General features: G+C 36.7%; 2 protein-coding genes across 4 annotated transcripts in view; both read left to right on the top strand.

The window, feature by feature from the left end:
* The window catches only part of LOC138691651 (zinc finger protein 235-like), a 146,244-nt gene that overhangs the window by 49,841 nt on the left and 76,073 nt on the right, over positions 1-20,330 (top strand). The window lies entirely within an intron of this gene.
* LOC138691652 (zinc finger protein 235-like) overlaps positions 1-20,330 on the top strand; it is a 57,673-nt gene that overhangs the window by 4,663 nt on the left and 32,680 nt on the right. For all 3 annotated transcript variants that reach the window (XM_069813853.1, XM_069813855.1, XM_069813850.1), the window contains exon 3: positions 2,290-2,412. The gene's annotated coding sequence lies outside the window, so the exon portion shown is untranslated. The remainder of the gene's footprint in view (positions 1-2,289; positions 2,413-20,330) is intronic.

Raw genomic sequence — 20,330 nt, 5'->3', positions numbered from 1 at the left:
TATTTGCATTAACGAATATGTTACACAGACAAAGATTTTTTACGTTATTGCATCTATGTTTTTAATTATATACATGCAGCAAATACAAATTAATCATTTTTAATCAATAGAACAGTTTTACAAACAAAATACCCGAAACTGAAATCTGTATTTTGCTCAAACAATTATTTTAGAATTCGACATATTTTTTCCATAACTTATTCTACAGTATATACATAAGTTTTTTTTAATAATAAAAATAACTGTTGGATAAGCAAATTATACAATACTCGAAATCTGTATTTGAAATATTTGTGTAACAACACTTTTCACTGAACAAATATTATGTCACGAATTCAAATATTTTCAGTCCATATTTTATTGTTCTGAGTACAAATAATATAGTTAATATTTTATCCTTTAATCATAAATAAATAATTATAAATATTTTTGTTTTATATATAAAATTGACGAAGATTACAAACAAAGTTTTTGAAATATACTTCTACGAACACTTTTGACTGAAATAAACTAATTTCAAAATTCAACATGTTTTTTTCAGTTGAAATTTTATTAATCTGAATCATTAACGGCAGATAAATACAGATCTTTCTCTGTGCTCTTTACATATTGGTCTAAAACAACTTTTGATGGAATATTGTGTGAATCTGTACTTCTTTTGGTACATCCGACACGATTTTACCTATGTTAAAAAAATCTTGTTTTACTTTATTAGGAAATAAAATAAACCAAATTAAAATAAAATGCTTGGTCCATACGGAATAAAACTATAATAAAAAACGTACTTTCTACAAAAAATACTCAGAAGAAGGAAGTTGCACTAACGATCGGTGTTGAAGATGCAATAAATAGTCAATAAACTGCACTGCACTAAATTTCACGAGTTTGAAAAAGAAGCAGAAATCCAGTATGAGAAATTAATCAGGCTGCCTATTACAAACTATCGGAGAAATACAAAATTTTGCCCACTAAACTAAAAAGCACAAGAAGGATTTATGCAGAAAATTAAAAGATTACAAACACATCTCATTCCCCAGCTAAATGTTACAGATCCTACAAAATCCCTTGGAATACATAAATTTTCAACTTGAAAACAACTTATTGGAACCAATTGCTAGAAATGATACAAATCCAAATGTAGCAAAACAATTAACATTAGAACTAATTAATAGCAAATATACTTATGAAACCTGGTTATACATTTACAGTGATGGATCTTTACAAAACGATGTTGATGATGCAGGAGGTGGAGGAGCTTGTAAATTTTTCTCGTTCTATAAAGCAGTCGGGAAGGTCTTCACAAACTTGGATGGAGTAGTTGAAAGAAGCCGTATTCACTCTTCTAAACAGTCTACTTCAAATAATAAATCGATTTTCCAAAGCTGTAATCCTCATTGACTCAAAAGCAGCTATACAAGCTTTAGCTAATAATAGTTCACAGAAAACTGACACAAATTCTCAGTGCTGCACCCTGATGAAGCAGCTCCGAAAACTGGCAAGGAAATAGTTCTGCAATGTGTTTCAGCGGACTGCAGGTAATGAATTGGCGGATCAACTGGCTAAGAAAAGCTGCACCCTAATACAGAAATATATTAATCAAAAATCATTTATTTCTGTTGAATTCAATAAAAAGATTCCAATACAAACAAACATTTTTGAACAGAATAAAGGAATCTGCTAAAGATAAATCATGGGAACCCCTCCTCCAAAATTTAAACATCATCCTGAAGAACCAAGAAATTCAGCAGTGGCAGCCTTCTGACGGCATGATTGTTTGGCAGCTCATTTATATAGAATCGCCATCTCCCTCTCACCCCATTGTGTGTTATGTGGAAAGGACGTAATCATGGATAAGCACCACCTGGAAAATTGCGAAGGTTTGGCTGTTCATCTCAACATCACAGAAAAATACTGGACTGCAAAATGGCTGATGGCTTCATTGCCGTAATACCAGAGCATTGGCTGCCTACCAACCAATTAAATTTCACGAAAGACGAACACAATCACTCCCATGTTACATTCATCTAGCTTGGTGCAGCTCTTTATTAATAACGCTGCCAACAGCCTTGTAATTGTTGGAGCAAGAGCTCCACATCTCCAACAACAATGAATTAACAGAAAATTAAACATTGTTAGATTCTGTCTAACAATGCGAGCGATCGTGGGTTAATAATGTCTCTCATATCAGGAACTGACATGTATGTGCAGAGTTTTCGTTGTAAGATATTAAGGTATTCGCTAATAAACTGGAAAATAATACGACTTTAATATTGTGTCTGGGTTATGCAGGAAGGAGATTTATCAAGTCCCCAACCGGTTTGGGTGAAGGCAGAGCACGAGGATCTCACTTCAGACGTGAAAGTAGAGGAAACACCAGTGCCAGTTAAGTTTCCTCTGAAACGTGAAGCTGAGGTGAGTGGAGTGATTTGTTACTGGAATATTTCCCATGGAATCGTTATATTTTATCAGTTATATCGTTTGCCATCTCTCTGTCTGATTTGTGCTTACTGTACAGTGTTTGTTAATATTTGATGCATATGAGCTGTTCCATCTCTAATCGACCGAAATATAGAGAAAATTGACCTTACAATTTCTAAAGACAATGAAACTTTTTTTGTACGTAGAGAACTGTGATACAATGCTTTGTGCAAAGTTTGAGGCATCAGAACTTCATAGTGTTTAAATTAATAATATTTAAATTTATCGCATTTTCATAAAATTACCAACTTTAACCTGTTTTAGCTCCGAAAGCCTTTCACCCAATGATCAAAATCATGGTTTATTTTGATGCTGAGAAATTAAAGTTTATATTGACATATAAACAGATTTTCTTACTTTTTATGGAAATGTAGAAATTTAGATTTTTCCACATTAAGACGCCTTTGCCTAGGAAAAAATATTTTTAAAATATATAGTTAGTTTCCGCATTGTAAGTACAAATAAACATATTTTTTAGTGATGGTATGTTGATAAGAAAGCATTGAAAATATCAAATAGAGAAAGTAAATAATAAGCGCGTCAACTAACCAGCTGATTGTGAGACGGGAGATAACCGAGACAAGCAAGGCCAAGAGACATAAACACGTGTTGTGTCGTCTAGCAGCGCATGGCTTCGCTAGCTTTATCACAGGTTTTCATAAACACAGGAGTAAAATGACGCCCAATGCTCGCTTATCTTCAGCTCTCGGCAAGTGCCTGCGGTACTGCGCCGTTCAAGCCTAGGCGTGTGAAAATAATTTATTTAATACCCTCGAAACTTATTGCCATACCACTAAGCAAACAATGCCGAATCCCTCTTAATAATGCAAGGTTTTTTCTCAATATTTATTTACATTTTTACAAATTGACAAAAAGCCTAAAAGTAAGTAGAATCAGATTATCTGTCTCTCTGTGTACAATAAAATAAGGATTACTTCTTATCATAACCTACCAAATGTCAGCCTCAAAATGAGCTCCCGTTGCAAATTCTGCAGTAAATGGTTCCAGAGTTCTGAGCGCTGAAAGAGGCTTGTTTTTGTAAAATACGCTAAATTTCTCAACAATACGAAAACCGTGTAACTTTCGATAGTATAGTTTTGAAAATGCACTCCCCTCAGCACCTTGCATAAGTTGGGAAAAAATTGGAGTATAAAAAAATGCGAGGTTCTTTCCTGCTCGATTTCATATGGAATAGCCCATATGACTAAATTTGTCTGTAAATGGTGCCCATTCAATATGGTGTTTTGTAAATATAGTGTATATATACGATTCGTGGCATCTCTCACTGCATTCCCTACCCGAAGATCCGATTGAGGGACTATTTTACCTCCGGAGAATTTTACACCGAGGGACTTCGTGTATCATAAGCAATGACTGCGTTAATATTAATGCAGCTTCTGTGTGTACCTCTGTGTTACTTGTTAGTTTAACAACAAATTTAAGCCCCCTCACCACGACAAGGTGAGTACCCACGAAGGGGGGGGGGGTACCAGGTTCTTTCTCCTCCAGTCTTGACACAGAATTGCTAGCTATTGACGCTGCTCTTCAGTGTGTTACTCCAAATTTCTGAAAAATCTATTTGAATACTTACTATATTTAATATATCAAATATGTACCAAACTTATACGCACATAGGATTATTCCAATTCAGAAACAACTAAGTAAACTAAAAAAACTCCAAAAGGAAATAACATTTCAGTGGATACCAAGTCATTGTGGAATACCTGGAAACGAGAAAGTCGATAATATTGCAAAACAGCAACATTTAATATTTGAGGAGAAAAATTCGCTCTGACGCCGGGGATCGAACCCGGGTCCTTGGTTCTACGTACCAAGCGCTCTGACCACTGAGCTACGCCGAATTAAATCCACATCACCGGACCAAATTCTTCTCCTTCAATGTTTCCCTTTGTGGCCTGTTTTCTCAAATATTAATTGTCAATATTACAGATATTATCCTGTATGACAAATTAATACATCTATAATATCCTCATAGCAGCAGTGCAATTATGTCTGTACAGATTACTGTGCACTTAACTGCGGAATCCCGGCCAAACAAGTCACTCAGCTGAGTGCGCTCCTAGTATAATGGCAGTTGACATTGGACATATACGTCAACATATATGCCTAACTTGGAGTCAGGCCACGAAGGGAAACAGTGAAGGAGGAGGATTCGATCCGGTGCTGTGGATTGAATTCGGCGTAGCTCAGTAGGCGGAGTGCTTGGTACGTAGAACCAAGAACCCGGGTTCGATCCCTGGCGACGGAGCGAACTTTTCTCATCAAATATTGTCAGTATTACAGATATTATTCTGTATGACAAAATAATAAATCTATAATAAAACAGCAACATATTTGCAAACAAGACCCCTTCAAGTGATATCTTTATCCAGTCTGTTCAGAAGACCTGGAAATGTACAGAAACTTGCCCAGACATGTTCAAACATTTTTAACAAGAGCCAGAACAGGTCACATTGTCACTCAATTGTACCTACACTGATTTCACATTTCTGATAATCCTACTTGTCTGTGGTGTAATAATCATGATGAAGATCTGGAACACATTCTTCTATACTGTCCATCCATAAGTAAATTAAAATCATCAGTACCAGTTGCAGAAGACACAGCCCTGCAGTATATATTGACTATACCCCCAACTCTGGCTACTAACAACAGGCATCTATAATGAACACCGATCAAAATACCCCTCATTGCTCGAGAAAAACAACAGGAAAGACTACAGTAGACTTTATGTTGTCAGCAAACAGCTCGATACATTAAGAAGATTGATTTGATTTTACCTTGTGTAGGACACTCATTACGAGTGACTGCCTTGTAATTAATGCACATTTTCATTTTCATGATATCGTGTCACACTTCCTAACGGTATAATATTGACGGTGTGACATGCAAACTCGTACCTCATTGCAGTGCGGCAACTTTTGAAAAACATTGGGTGGGCTCAAAACACTTGAGTTATAAGTTCACATAAAAAAAAAATCTCGTAAATCCTCCCTTCCATGTAATGATATACATTTTCATAATATTGATATGACTATGGATAGTTTATATAAAGTGGAATGCTAAAAATAACGAAATGGAGATCTGAAAACAATTTTGAAGTGTAGGGGAGATGCAGGCAATGGCGGTCACCTAAGCAAAATGTGACTGTATCAGACAACTAATAATCCAATTTGAATTTTAGTGAAGGCATTAGGATTGTTGAACTATCCACTTTCAACTGCATCTATTTACAGTTTATAAACAGTTGCTAATTTTTATATAAATTCCTTAATTAAAGACCACAGCACTGACCGGCATTCCCAGCACACGAAGGTAATAACGGTCATGAAATTTACATATGATTTATTTAATATTTTCTACGTTACAATGTGTGTACCAATCAGTGGAATTACACAAAAACGATGTTATAATGAATATATAAATTTAAAATCTTATGTTTATATCTGTCTTTCTTCAAAACAGTTAGAAATTATATTTAAAAAAACAAAATAACTGCATACAATATTTTATTAGCTACAAATCCGCCTTAAGGAAGTTATATGAAACACAGTCTTATATTTTTCCAGTTACAGATATAGTTAAAAATTTTTCTTAGGTCTCTGAACGGAATTTAATCAGTCATGTTAAGATAATAGTCACATTCATACCCCTTGGCACTATCACAACCACTACACTCTGCAGGTACCCGCTTTCAGCAGCTTGATACCATAAATATTGCACAGAGAGCACTTCTTTCTGTCACTCTCAGTTCATCATCACTGTTATCACACATGACTAGATCATTATCCTGTGATGAAGATTCAAACAACTTCTTTGGGAGTTTTTTCTTTGCATCAGATCTCTTCGCAGCAGACCTTTTAGGATCGTATTTCTTTTCTTTTTTCGGCGACAGTTTCTTCTGTTTTTTAGCCTCAAACGTTTTCTTCATAGGGTAGAAGTGAGTACTTCAGAGTGCTGCTTTTTTGTTTCTCTTGATCTTCTACTGTTTAATGTAATAGGTCCAGCTGATACCGCTTTCAAAATTTCGGAAATACTGATTTGTATGTAATTGCGTTTTTTCTTTTCTCCTGATATTTCATTAACAGCTATAGAAATGGTTGACGGCAACATTGCACTCAGGTGAAGCAGAGACAGGAACAGATGAGCAGATATTTGACTGATTAGAGGGATTACTCTGTGATGTGGTTGGGTGAAGATCAGGGTTATAATAAGCAGAATCTTGAGACAAATTGGGAATTAAAGCGAAAATTCCTGTTGCTTCAAAATCTGACAAAAAACATTTGCTATGTTTGCAACTCTGGCAAGATCATCAGGTCTGATACACTTTTACTTGTTCATTTTCATATAGATGTCACACTCCTTATTAAATGCCGTCTTGAGAGCTCCAAAGAATGTCACATCAAGTGACTGGGTTCTCTGAGAAGTGTGGGGTGGCAATGAAACCATAACAGTACTTTTTACACTGCAGAATTTATATGCCTCTAAGGTGCAATGTGAGTAATGGTTGTCAAGGATCAGAAGGTTAGGGTTTTCTGAAGTAGGACGGAAGTGATGAGCAAAATGTTTCAACCACTTCAAGAAAAGTTCATTGGACCATTCATTTTTGGAACAGCTGTACAGTGCATCAGGAGGTGCGCCTTTTTCAAGAATTAGACACATTCCTTTCCGAGAAAATATAAACATCGGGCAAATATAGTTCCCAGCAGCACTCATGGCACACATCACAGTGGCGTGTGTGCCACGATCTGCACTTGTAGCTGCTCCTACTCGTTTTTGGCCCTTGGGTGCCAAAATAGTTTCAGGTTCCAATCCCTCTTTTGTCTACATTGTATACATGTGATGCCGAGTATCCATATTTTAGAAAACATCCTCAAGATTAGTGTAAAATTTCGAACTTCTTCCTTATTGAAACCTTTAATGCGGTTAATACTTACTGCCTCTGATTTTCTCAAAGACAAAGAAAGGTTTCGCTTCAGGAAACCTTCAAGCCAATAACGTCCTGCCATTTTTGTTTCTTTGGAGAATGTATGTTCATGTTCTATTTTATTTGCTTAGCAAACTCAAAGGCTGCACGCTTTACATCGTTTGGCGTAAGACCATAGAAGGAATTTGCCAAAACTGCAACTGGTTGCACATCTCTGCTTCTTGGTCAGGAGTAAAAATTCACTTTTTTTTTTCCTAATTTAGGATCATTATAGTTCTATTTACTTATTCTTTCCTAAAGTGTGCTGAAGGAGATTCCAGTAGACTTCGACATTGACCTGAGGACTTTCCAGCCTGTATAGCTCTTAGGGCTCTCTGAAGATCTTCTGCTGTCAAGCTGCCTCGGTTTGTCTTGCGCCTGTATTTGCTAACCATCTCAAGGAAATGCAAAAATAAATAAATAGACAACTAGATACACAGATACATAATTAATTAATTAACTAATGAATAAATAATTAATAAAAATAAATAAGTAATATTAAACGCATGAAGTATTAAGATTGAAACTATATCACTTGACATAATGCATAAGATGCATTTCGAAAGATATTCACGAAAAGGTAATGCCGGTATAGTGAAGGTAATGGCGGTCAGTTGACCGGTATTGCCTTCATTGCAGACAGTTTGTAAAAATGCAACACAAAAATTAATGAATGTAGGTACCAATATCAAACTGCTACTCATTGACTAGCAACATGTATGGGTATATTCCTAGTGTGAAAGTATTAAATAAAACAAAATTAATTACTTACAGCAGCAGCCTGAAGAATGCCGGCCCGGATGGCTCAAGCGGTAGGGGCACAGCATGTCCCTATCGCTTGGTCCGAAGGGTTGTGGGTTCGAGTCCCGCCTCGGGCATGGGTGTTGTGATTGTATTAGTATAAGTAAAACAAAGGAAACAAAGGCAAACAAACAGAAAACAAAAATAGATAACTTTGGAAAACGGCCTCTGGCCGGTCGAAATTTATAAAAAAAAAAAAAAAAAAAGTTCCTTTTGATTTACAAGAATATCAATGAAAACATACAAGCACTCCTCGTAACAACTAGGCTTCAACTACTACAAAAAGAGTCTTGCACATAGTTAATGTCATCCTTCCAAAAGTACAGCACCAGTCGGAAGAAAAAATCGAATTATTGTTTTGGAAATAAAGAGGTGACCGGCATTCCCAACTGACCAGGCTTACCTGCAGCTCCCCTAGTGCTAACTCTCCCGTATTTGCGTATAATTTTTAACAATTTCCCAGCTCCCATATTATTCTTCTCTCCGAACATTTTTCTTCCTTATTTTTGCATAATGTATGATAAAAGGTGATAAAGGTGGAACCTCTAGTTGATCCATTAGCAATACAATGCCATAATAAAGATGTAGAAGATATGAAGCCTTCAACAGAAGTAAATAGAAAGCCTTGCATTATATGTCAGATATACACAGCAGACCAAAAAAAGGCACAAAATTAGAAATACTCTATTTTTGGAAGTACATAACGTTAATTCATAATGAATACACTATTGGAAAGAACAGACTTTAAACATGAGCAGGATTTTTATAATAATAGTAATAATAATAATAATAATAATAATAATAATAATAATAATAATTATTATTATTATTATTATTATTATTATTATTATTATTATTATTATTATTATTATTATTATAAGGTGATAACACAATCTCAAGGGAAAAAATGGAACTCTCTGCATCAAAATCCACAGTTAATTCCCGATTTACCACGAAAATCGTCTGTAGCTGCATTTAGATTGGCAACAGGCCATGATTGTTTGGCTAAACACCTGCATAGAATTGGAATATATCAGTCCCCTAACTGCCCATTGTGCAACTCAAACCAAGAAATGGATTCGGAATACCTCAAAATCTGTGCTTCAATGGCTGGTGATGATAATATCTTTGAAAAATATTGGAGTGCAAGAGGTCAAATGACTTTATTGTCAAACGCCTGGCATTAGAAAACAACAACAACAACATAATTATAAGGATTTATTTAACCTGGCAGAGTGAAGGTCATACAGCCTTCTCTAACACTCAACCAAGAGTAAAACTGCGTTACAAAAAACACTACAAATTTACAAAGTACACTACAATTTTACACACAAAACTGAATAAGATAATAATAATAATAAAATGTAAACAACAAGTAAATAGAAATCAGACATAATATATAACATACAGAAAGAAAGAAAAAAGCTTAATGAAATGTGAACAGCAGGTTAAAATAAATGAGACATACAAAGTATAAAAAAATAAGACAATTATTGATGATAATAATAATAATAATAATAATAATAATAATAATAATAATAATAGGAGTAATAAAATAGTGCAGTACAAAGCAAATAAGCTTTCCGAGTGTCCAAAAGGTGCAATAGTACCTAAAATGTTATATTCCCCCCCCCCCCATAAGATTTTGTCTAAATGCATCCCCCTGTAAGGGCCACTTCTGCTCATACCAACGTAAACAGAGTTTGTACACAAAACAAATGTACTAAGTGTAACTACTGTATAAAATTTCATAAAAATCTGTTAGATACGACAAAAGTTACTAATTTTGTCTAATTGCGCCCCCCTATAAGGGGTAGTTACACTTAGACCAACGTAATGAGAGCTTGTATACAAAACATACACGCTACCTGTAACTACTTTGTAAAATTTCAAAAAATCTCTTAAATAGGAGAAAAGTTACTAATTATGTCTAATTGTGCCCCCTAAAAGGGGTAGTTCTCCTTATACGAACGTAATCAGAGCTTGTACACGAAACATTTATGTTCCTTGTAACTGTTTTGTAAAATCTCATACAAATCTATCAAATAGGAGAAAAGTTACTAATTTTGTTTAATTGCGCCCCCCTATAAGGGGTAGTTCCCCTTATACCAACGTAACGAGAGGTTGTATACAAAACATACATGCTACCTGTAACTACTTTGTAAAATGTCATAAAAATCTGTTAAATATGAGAAAAGTTACTAATTTTGTCTAATTGCGCCCCCTATAAGGGGTAGTTTCCCTTATACGAACGTAATCAGAGCTTGTATACAAAACATGTATGCTACTTGTAACTGCTATGTAAAATTTCATAAAAATCTGTTAAATATGAGAAAAGTTACTAATTTTGTCTAATTGCGCCCCCACTAAAAGGGGTGGTGCCCCTTATATCAACGTAACGAAAGCTTGTATACAAAACATATATACTATCTGTAACTGCTGTGTAAAATTTCATAAAAATCTGTTAAATATGAGAAAAGTTACTAATTTTGTCTAATTTCGCCCCCTATAAGGGGTAGTTCCCCTTATACGAACGTAATCTGAGCTTGTATACAAAACATATATGCTACTTGTAACTGCTTTGTAAAATTTCATAAAAATCTGTCAGATAGGAGAAAAGTTTCTAATTTTGTCTAAATGCGCCCCCCTATAAGGTGTAGTTCCCCTTATACCGACGTAACGAGAGCTTGCATACAAAACATATATGCTACCAGTAACTACTGTGTAAAAATTCATAAAATTCTGTTAGGTAGCTGAAAAATTTTTAACATGTCCCGCTAAATTTGCATTCTAGACCACTTTGGGGCGGTTGGAGAAGCTCCGTATTAACACTGCTTATCATTGTAACCTAAATGCATTGTTCTAATGTTACTATGGAAACAATTTTCAAAATGAAATAGAGCAACTACACGTTTCCAATATTCGTTGCATAGATGTCTTCTTCATAGGAGTATATTTATTTCGCTGTTGCAATTTAAGTATTAATAAAGTAAGAAGACTAATAATTAAGTAAACATGAATAAAAGCAATATCAAATAGACGTATATAACCCACCGCTTGCAAACTCAATCCCGCAAATTACCAACACGCTCTGAAAAAAAACAGACCGATGCTAGATGTAGGCCTATTTCTCTTACAGCTATATTGCTATGTATAGAAGAGTGAGAAAATAATCTTTGTCATTACTTTACATTGTATTATTTTTCTACCTGGTAGTTTCTCCTTAGTGCAAACAACAACTTCAATAGCAAATTTGTTTTTAGACTTCGCATTCTGATTAGATTCACATACCCGGAAATATGTGAATTGCTTATGTAGATGTTGGTTGGGCATAAATTTCATAAGTATGCGTAGGTGGAGACGGGTTACGGTTTGATTCACAGTGATCGGCTCTCTAAAGAGAAATAGATTCTTAACACCTCTGAATACAAGCCACTTTCTTGCGCACAACGAACTCAGGAATAAGTTACGCATGTTCCTGATAAATTTTGTGTTTTCACTCAACTCGTTTCAACAAACTTGATCCATTCCGAATTTAATGTTTTTAGTATTAACCAAATATATAAATATTCTTAAATGAAATGTGTGTGTTGAAAAGCTAATTAATTTTGTAGCTCAAACCCATGAAATCAAGTAGTTACTTTAATTGAACCTTAAATCTACAAATCGAATGGTTTACTACAGGAATATCATTTTATTTTTACTTCAATTTTTATTGCATCTGAGTTTTCGAATATACTTCACTCCCACCCCTTCTACTAATGAAGTTCAACCGTCCTCCACACAGATGCAAGACCGCATAAAAATAATTAATTATATATTATATAATATCTTATATCATTTAAACAAACCGATATTTACCATTTATATTGTTATCGTTCTTTAGTGATCCTGTATAAATAATATTGAAGTTACTTATTTATATTCTGTTATCGTTGTTAGCGATATAAATAATATTCAAGTTATCATTTATATTCTGTTATCGTTCTTAAGTGACATAAATAACATAAATTTAATATTAGGTTTGGAACAATACAGTTACATAATACTGGTGTTAGTTTTTTTTTTCTTTTTATATTATTATATTATACTATCTTCAAAGACAATAACATTAAAAGCAGTGACGAGGAATTGAAATTGAGAGGTTTACATCACAATTCCGACAATTTTCCGACTGGACTACGAGGGCACATGTAAAGAAACCTTTGCGGAAAAAGTGGCCCAATCCCCCTCCAAGATTTTCTGACGATTTGTACAAGTTCGTCCAGGATGCAGGGGGCAAAGGCTAATTGGCATTTCCCGGTTCTGATCATGTCAAAAATCCTCATAGAACTAACATTTAACCCTTGCGGTGAATTTCGGTGAAGTCCGGAGGGCCTAATTAGTCAAATCCACTCTGTCACCGCCACGCTTGGCCCCCTGGGATCTATTAAGATTCGAAAGAGACAGTGGTGTGCGGAAAGCAGTGGGAAGTTAGCGCATTTATCCTTCCCAAGAAAAATCGCAAAATGAGCAAAGGAAGCTTTTAACAGAAAAAGGAGTAACTTCTGGGGACCTCTGGAAAAAGAAGATAGGAATAGAGTAGTGAAGTGCTTTGTGTGGAGTGTGGAACTGTATGAGGAAAAAACGTGGATATTACGATGAACTGGAGAGAAACAAATAGAAGCATTTGAAATGCGGATGTGGAGAAAAATGGAACGTGTGACGTGAACAGATAGAATAAGAAAAGAAGTTGTGTTCGAAAAAGTGGATGAAGAAGGAATGATGGTGAAACTGATTAGAAAGAGAAAAAGGAGTTGGTTGGGTTACTGGTTGAGAAGAAACTGCCTACTGAGGGATGCACTGGAAGGAATGGTGAACGGGAGAAGGGTTCGGGGCAGAAGAAGATATCAAATAATAGACGACATTATGATATGTGGATTATGTGCGGAGACTAAGAGGAAGGCAGAAAATAGGAAAAATTGGAGAATGTTGGGTTTGCATTGAAAGACCTGCCCATGGGCAGAACACTTATGATGTCCCTTGGTGGAAGAATACTGGCGAGGTGGTGCGCAGCTATCGTCCCCCCTCACTTGCACAGATGACGTCACGCTGGGACCAATATCCAGCCTTGCCTTCAGTAAAGCATTACATTGAGGCGGTTCTGATCTTGATTATGTTACTCGAAGGCATCGTTGATGAAAATAAATATTTGTTACGGGACATTATAATTATGAACAATGATAATATGCTGACGGTACAGCAATAACTCTGTGCACTGAAGGTAAAAATGAATTAATGGACAACCGCAAAAAATTATTATTATTATTATTATTATTATTATTATTATTATTATTATTATTATTATTATTATTTCCACTTCAATAATATTTAATATATTTGTAAATGCATACATTCAAATGTTTCTACTGCCGTGAGAAAGACTTTAACAAGTGCATTACTTTTATGAAGTTATTGTAATGTCAGAACAAACATTCTTGTTTTAAAAATCGTAATTTAGCGTCTTATAAATTGAACTTGTCCGCCCTTGGACAGTGATCCACGAGCTCGCTAGTCGCTACGTCTTTGTCCTTCGGAAATCCGTAGTATCTTATATCGGTTCATTTCGTTTTCTTCGAGTGGCTGTTGTAGCCGTACATAACACAGCCTGGCATTCTATTGCATATTTCTTTCGCACAGTTTAAAAATTTCGCGCAATCTTTGTCACCATAACTAAGTTTAAAGCGACTGCTGTGCTTGATTCCCAGCTCTGACCTCCCAGTGTGACGTCACATGCGCTGACCCGACGCATTTGTGTCAACGATCAGTATTCTTCCACCATGTGTATGTCCAGGCTGCTTGGAATGTCGTGACTGAGAACAGTCGCTATTTGAAAAGACTCTAGTCGGTTCCATGCCAAATCGACTGCAAGATGTGATCGAGATGTGGGGAAGATAGAATCGTGCCTTTTTTTTTTTTGTTTTTTTTTTTTAACGATTAATTTTTTTAATGTTCTAATGCAGACGCCAGTAAGTTTGTTTTGTATATGTCACGAAACAGATTTTTGTTGCGAATAAAATCTTTTTTTTTCTTTTCATTTGCAGCCATAATGTCATAATAAATAATGATAAAGTCATGACATAATACATTCGAGAACCTGATGTTAATTACTAAAATAATCATAAAAGAGAAAGGATCAATTATGTATGTTTTGTATCTCTGTCTTAAAAACAATAGAAAAAAGAACGTAAAAAGCTCTTTGTTGTTTTCGAACCTAGGACCTCACGCATAAGAGGCAGGAACGCTACCATTACGCTGTTAAGTAGGTAACACAAAGAATACTTGGATTATAACTGTAGATATCAGGCAACTTGGTACAACAACATGTAACATCGCCTGTCTCCGAATTGTAGCGAAGATACCCGAAGGGAACTTTGCTTCTGGAGAGTGGCCACTTTCTTTTGACAACTGTACATACCTGTATTGCAAATAATGAGGAGTGGATCAGGACAGCACGTTTGCACATCTCCTTTTTATGTTAGGTTAGAGTAATTTTAACTGTATGCTTCACTCGTGGTTTCGTTAGGTTAGGTTAGGTAAGGTTAGGTCCTTTTCAAACTGAAATGACGAGTGAAGCGTACAGTTAAAATTACTCTAACCTAACTTAACCTAACCTAACCTAACCACGAGTGAAGCGTACAGTTAAAATTACTCTAACCTAACCTAACCTAACCTAACATAAAAAGGAGATGTGCAAACGTGCTGTCCTGATCCACTCCTAAATAATGGCCCATGTCTATATAATTCGATAATAATCAGCTAGAATTGCCGTCTTGTAGTAATGAAATTTTCGATTCCAGATTCAAATAATCATAGGACAGAGTTCCCTAGTTTATATTACGTATCACGTATTTTAAAACAAGTTTATTTGTTCTCTAAGTACATTATATAATTTATGTCAATGTTATATTTTCGTTAATATATATGATTTGCTGCTGCTAATAATAATAATAATAATAATAATAATAATAATAATAATAATAATAATAATAATAATCCATCTTCATTCTCAACATAATCTTTTCTTCATCCTGAAATTATTGTATAACTTATCTCAAATTATAACGTATATTATTGTTATCATCATTATATATCCTACTTGTTAAATATCTTATTCTGGTGTTTAAATGTCAGTCTACAAAGTATGTATATTGTAACTTTTCTTTGTTTTTGTCTATCTGTTCCTCGCTAGAATTTGATCCTGGTATTACAATTTTTAATTTCATTTTATAAACAACAGAGATATTTGTGTATGCGAATTATGTAAAATTAGATTTTAATACCGGTATAATTTGAAAATACATACATAGATACAAAATTATTGACGTTGTAGCATGTCTTTGCTGTGAAAAATAACACCAGGTTTTTAGATTACCTACTTGAGCTGTTACTTTGCAATGAATGGCTAAATTGTAGATACTCCAGTCGCAACATTGAATTCACCTTAAGTTTACTTATAGCCAAAATTTTGTTTTGCAATAAAAAAACAAAGTAGGAAATGTAGGGTAAATGTGCGTACTGTCTTTGTCAGATGCTTATACTGCCTGCTCATTCAACGATCAAACATGTAACATGACCTATATACTTACTTACGGCTTTTAAGGAACCCGGAGGTTCATTGTCGCCCTCAAATAAGCCCGCTATCTGTCCCTCTCCTGTGCAAGATTAATCCAGTCTCTGTTATATTCCACCTCCCTCAAATCCATTTTAATATTATCCTTCCATCTACGTTTCGGCATTCCCGAATGTCTTTTTCTCCCCGCCCTCCCACTAACACTCTATATGCATTTCTGGATTCGCCCATACCTGCTACATGACCATTACTATGCCTAAAGCCGACATTAGAGACTATTTTCCAGTCTTTCTGCATCCTTCCTCGAATAAGGATCACTTCAAACTAGAGAGTTTAATTTCTCAACTTGGAGTTTTAAAGCAGAACAAGGTTACATTGAATGAGAGGACACTGGATAAAATCTACTGGTCGTTTCTCGTCACAATAGAAATGTGTATTAGATTACTACCAACTAAATTTAATATCTCTAATACTTATATACGGAGAGCTATGAAAATGAGGACACACTCTTAATACACATCAAAAAATATTACACTTTGAACAATTTAAATTGTTTAATTGAACTCAATTTGTCAGTCTCATTATAACTGTATACTCGTTACTACCGCTTGTTATATTGTAGCCTATGCAATGCAATTCCTCCCATGTGAAGTAGAGGAACATGTAATCTCCTATGTGAATATTAAGCATATATTTTTGTAGTTGTGACACGCTGGCTTATTAAGCGTAGATTATTGTTATCAATTATGTAGTCTGACTGCACAGAGATTGTATTTAAATGTGTAGAATAAATAAATGAACAAAATCCCACTAATAAATGTGTTTATTCTTCCTACTGAAAAAAATTATATTTTGCACATAGGAGATATTGTAGGAACAACGACGATAATGTTTTTGTTACATTCATCTTAAGCCATAGCACGGCGGGTACAGGGTGTGAGGGCGATCTCCTCGTGACTGCCATCTGTGCTGTAGGGAAGAGCATTTCCGTCTGTTGCAACTGCTACTGAATTCACTGCGATATAGCGATCTTTCCTACAAACAAAATCGATTTCTTACTAAATAAAAATTAATAAATGGAGAAGGAAGCTTCTATTCTTTTAATCTTAATCATTTAGTGCGTGAACTTACTGTTATTGAACATCTTCCACCCTGTATGAGTTTTTGTACCACCTTTCACAGTTGAGATGCAGCTCTTCGCTTGTTTCATTCCGTATGAACTGAAACAACCCAGAACTCACCACGTGGAGGTGGCTGCATGTCGAGTTCCGCCCTGCCCATCCCAACCTCCCTACCATTGGGCAGTGCATAAAATTTTTGTGGTTTGCAATTTTTTTTTTTTTTTTACTTTTCTATTTTATATTTTTTTTGTCTCATTTACATTTTACATTTTGGAATGATGGAGAAAGACGGTCACTTAAAATTTTGTTTTATTTAACGACGCTCGCAAAAGCAGGGGTTATATCAGCGTCGCCGGTGTGCCGGAATTTAGTCCCGCAGGAGTTCTTTTACATGCCAGTAAATCTACTGACATGAGCCTGTCGCATTTAAGCACACTTAAATGCCATCGACCTGGCCGGGGATCGAACCCGCAACCTTGGGCGTAGAAGGCCAGCGCTATACCAACTCGCCAACCAGGTCGACTGTATATAGGCCTAAATGTTATGTTTTTTATTTAACGACGCTCGCAACTGCAGAGGTTATATCAGCGTCGCCGGTGTGCCGGAATTTTGTCCCGCAGGAGTTCTTTTACATGCCAGTAAATCTATTGACATGAGCCTGTCGCATTTAAGCACACTTAAATGCCATCGACCTGGCCCGGGATCGAACCCGCTACCTTGGGCAGAGAAGGCCAGAGCTATACCAACTCGCCAACCAGGTCGACTACATATACAAATGTTATGTTTTTTATTTAACGACGCTCGCAACTGCAGAGGTTATATCAGCGTCGCCGGTGTACCGGAATTTTGTCCCGCAGGAGTTCTTTTACATGCCAGTAAATTACTGACATGAGCCTGTCGCATTTAAGCACACTTAAATGCCATCGACCTGGCCCGGGATCGAACCCGCAACCTTGGGCAGAGAAGGCCAGCGCTACACCAACTCGCCAACCAGGTCGACCAGAATTTGGATCCAGGACCGCAGCCGCGGAAGTGTTCCCCTACTTCCGTCCAGACTGTTTTCTAGCCATCTCCCAAAATCTTTCCAAAGCTTCCTCAGCCGGGATAGGTTTCCAAAGTCGAAAGGGTTCAAAAGATCTCTGTTCCTCCGACATCATGCCTGAGTCAGAGTCGTCACTGTCCGTACTGGACTCATCCTGCCGACTTGACTGGGGAGGACTATCGTCTGTAATGTGTGGGGGGGTTGTGTCAGTGCCTTGGCTGGCCGCTGTAGAAGGTCCCGCCTTCGCTTCCCCCTGAGGGTCCTCAGGAGGAAGGTCAAACGTGACCCTCGGGCGCGGACGGTCGGCCCCCTGTTCTTTCTCAGTACCCTTGAGAATACCATGGGGGGGAGGCGGGGGTAGTGGTGGTACGGATGAAGGTGGAGAAGATGGCGGTGGGTGTGTGCGGCGTGAGCGGCGTGATCGTCGTCTCACTTGTTGTGGGTGTATTTCTGTGCAGGGGGGAGCATAAAAGTATTTAAATTTTGTACAGTACCGGGGGTGTGATGTGGAAGGTTGAGGCAATGAAGGCGGAGGGACAGGACCAGGGGGCGTGGAGTCACCACTCCTGTCCCCTGGACTGCCGCTACTCCAGAGGTAGTAGCCCCCAAACCCTATCGCCCCAACGATCCCCACAATTTTGACCAAATCTGGCGTACCGAACGAAAAACGGGGTCCGCCTTCCGCAACCGCAGGTCCTTCCTTCCGCGGTCCAACCGCATACGCAGGTCTTCCCGCCATCTGGAAGGCTCCCATACGAGAGCCCCCAGCAAATGCAGCTGCCCCCGTGAAGGGATAGCCTCCCTTCTTCATCAAAAGAAACGCAGATCGCATTCCAGACATACCGAACTATTCTTCCGAGAAAAGCAAACCACAGTGTTTCCATGGAAACGATCCGTCTTGTCGTGTCTGTCGGTCATTGTTGATGACGTCAGCACGACAATACCCAGGCGCGCGAGTACGTTGAAATACCGATACAATAAAAGATGCGAACGTTTTCACATCTTCTATCTTTAAGATATTGTTATTCCCTACATTTATATTAGAAAAGGAGATTAGGCCTATTATTTTATATCTAGACGAGTATTAAATACTGACAAATAGAAATTCAATAATATTTATTAGAATTCAGTTTGCTTACTAATACATAAATAGTATACCAAGATATGTTGCTACTGTGTGTGGCAAGAGATTTTCGCGTTTGGCTTATCTCGAGGCGCATTCACTCGTGCACACAAACGAGAGGCCATTCAGTTGTGACGTGTGTGGAAAGAGTTATTTGCAATCTGCACATCTCGAGAGGCATTCACGCTTGCACATTGGCACGAAACCATTCTGTTGTGATGTGTGTGGGAAGTGTTTTACAAGTTCTTCACACCTTAAAACACATTTAATTATCCACACTGGCGACAAGCCATTCAGTTGTGACGTCTGTGGAAAGTGTTTCTCGCTCTCGAAATACCTCGATATGCATTCAAGCGTACACTCAGGCTTGAAACCATTCTCTTGTGACGTCTGTGGGAAGAGTTTCTCGCGCTCCAATCGTTTGAAAACACATTTGCGGGTACACACAGGTGAGAAGACATGCAGTTGTGACGTTTGTGGAAAGAGGTTTTCGCAATTCGCACATCTCAAAAGGCATTCACGCGTGCATACTGCCGCGTAACCATTCTTTGTGACGTGTGTGGGAAGTGTTTTGCAAGTTTTTCAAAGCTTACAACCCATTTAATAATTCACACAGGTGAGAGGCCATTCAGTTGCGATGTATGTGGCGAGAGATTTTCGCGTTTCGATTATCTCGAAAGGCATTGACGCGTGCACACTGACTAGCTTTTATTCGTCAGGTAATGTTTTATTCCTTTGACTTTTATTGTAATTGTAAATTTAACATTAATTGTAATTATAATTTTAATTGGATTCTTAATATTGTAGTTGTAATTCCCTGGTAGGGTTTAAGATGGACTTATCTCTACCAAGATAAATAAATAATTATATAGTATACTATTCTGTTCGTAAGGCAAAAGCCATATGTTGGATCTTGTGTGGAAGGTCTTTTTGTGCTATGTGGTATCTAAAATATTGTGTAAGCTTACTTCCTGGCGAGAAATGATTGAATTGTCAAGTTTTGGCTTAACTTTGTTGAATAGGGAAAGTGTGGAATGTGATGTTTGTGGGAAGATCTATGCACAGTCGAGTAGTCTAGAAACTCAGCAATCCATTCCCACAAGGAAAAAACCGTACTAGTGGAATGGCTGGGAAAAACTTGCGTACTATAGTCATTTAAAAATGTA

The sequence above is a fragment of the Periplaneta americana genome, chromosome 16, assembly GCF_040183065.1.
Source record: "Periplaneta americana isolate PAMFEO1 chromosome 16, P.americana_PAMFEO1_priV1, whole genome shotgun sequence".
Taxonomy (NCBI): domain Eukaryota; kingdom Metazoa; phylum Arthropoda; class Insecta; order Blattodea; family Blattidae; genus Periplaneta; species Periplaneta americana.
Note: the sequence above shows the minus strand (reverse complement) of the source record. Positions and strands in the feature narration are given on the sequence as shown.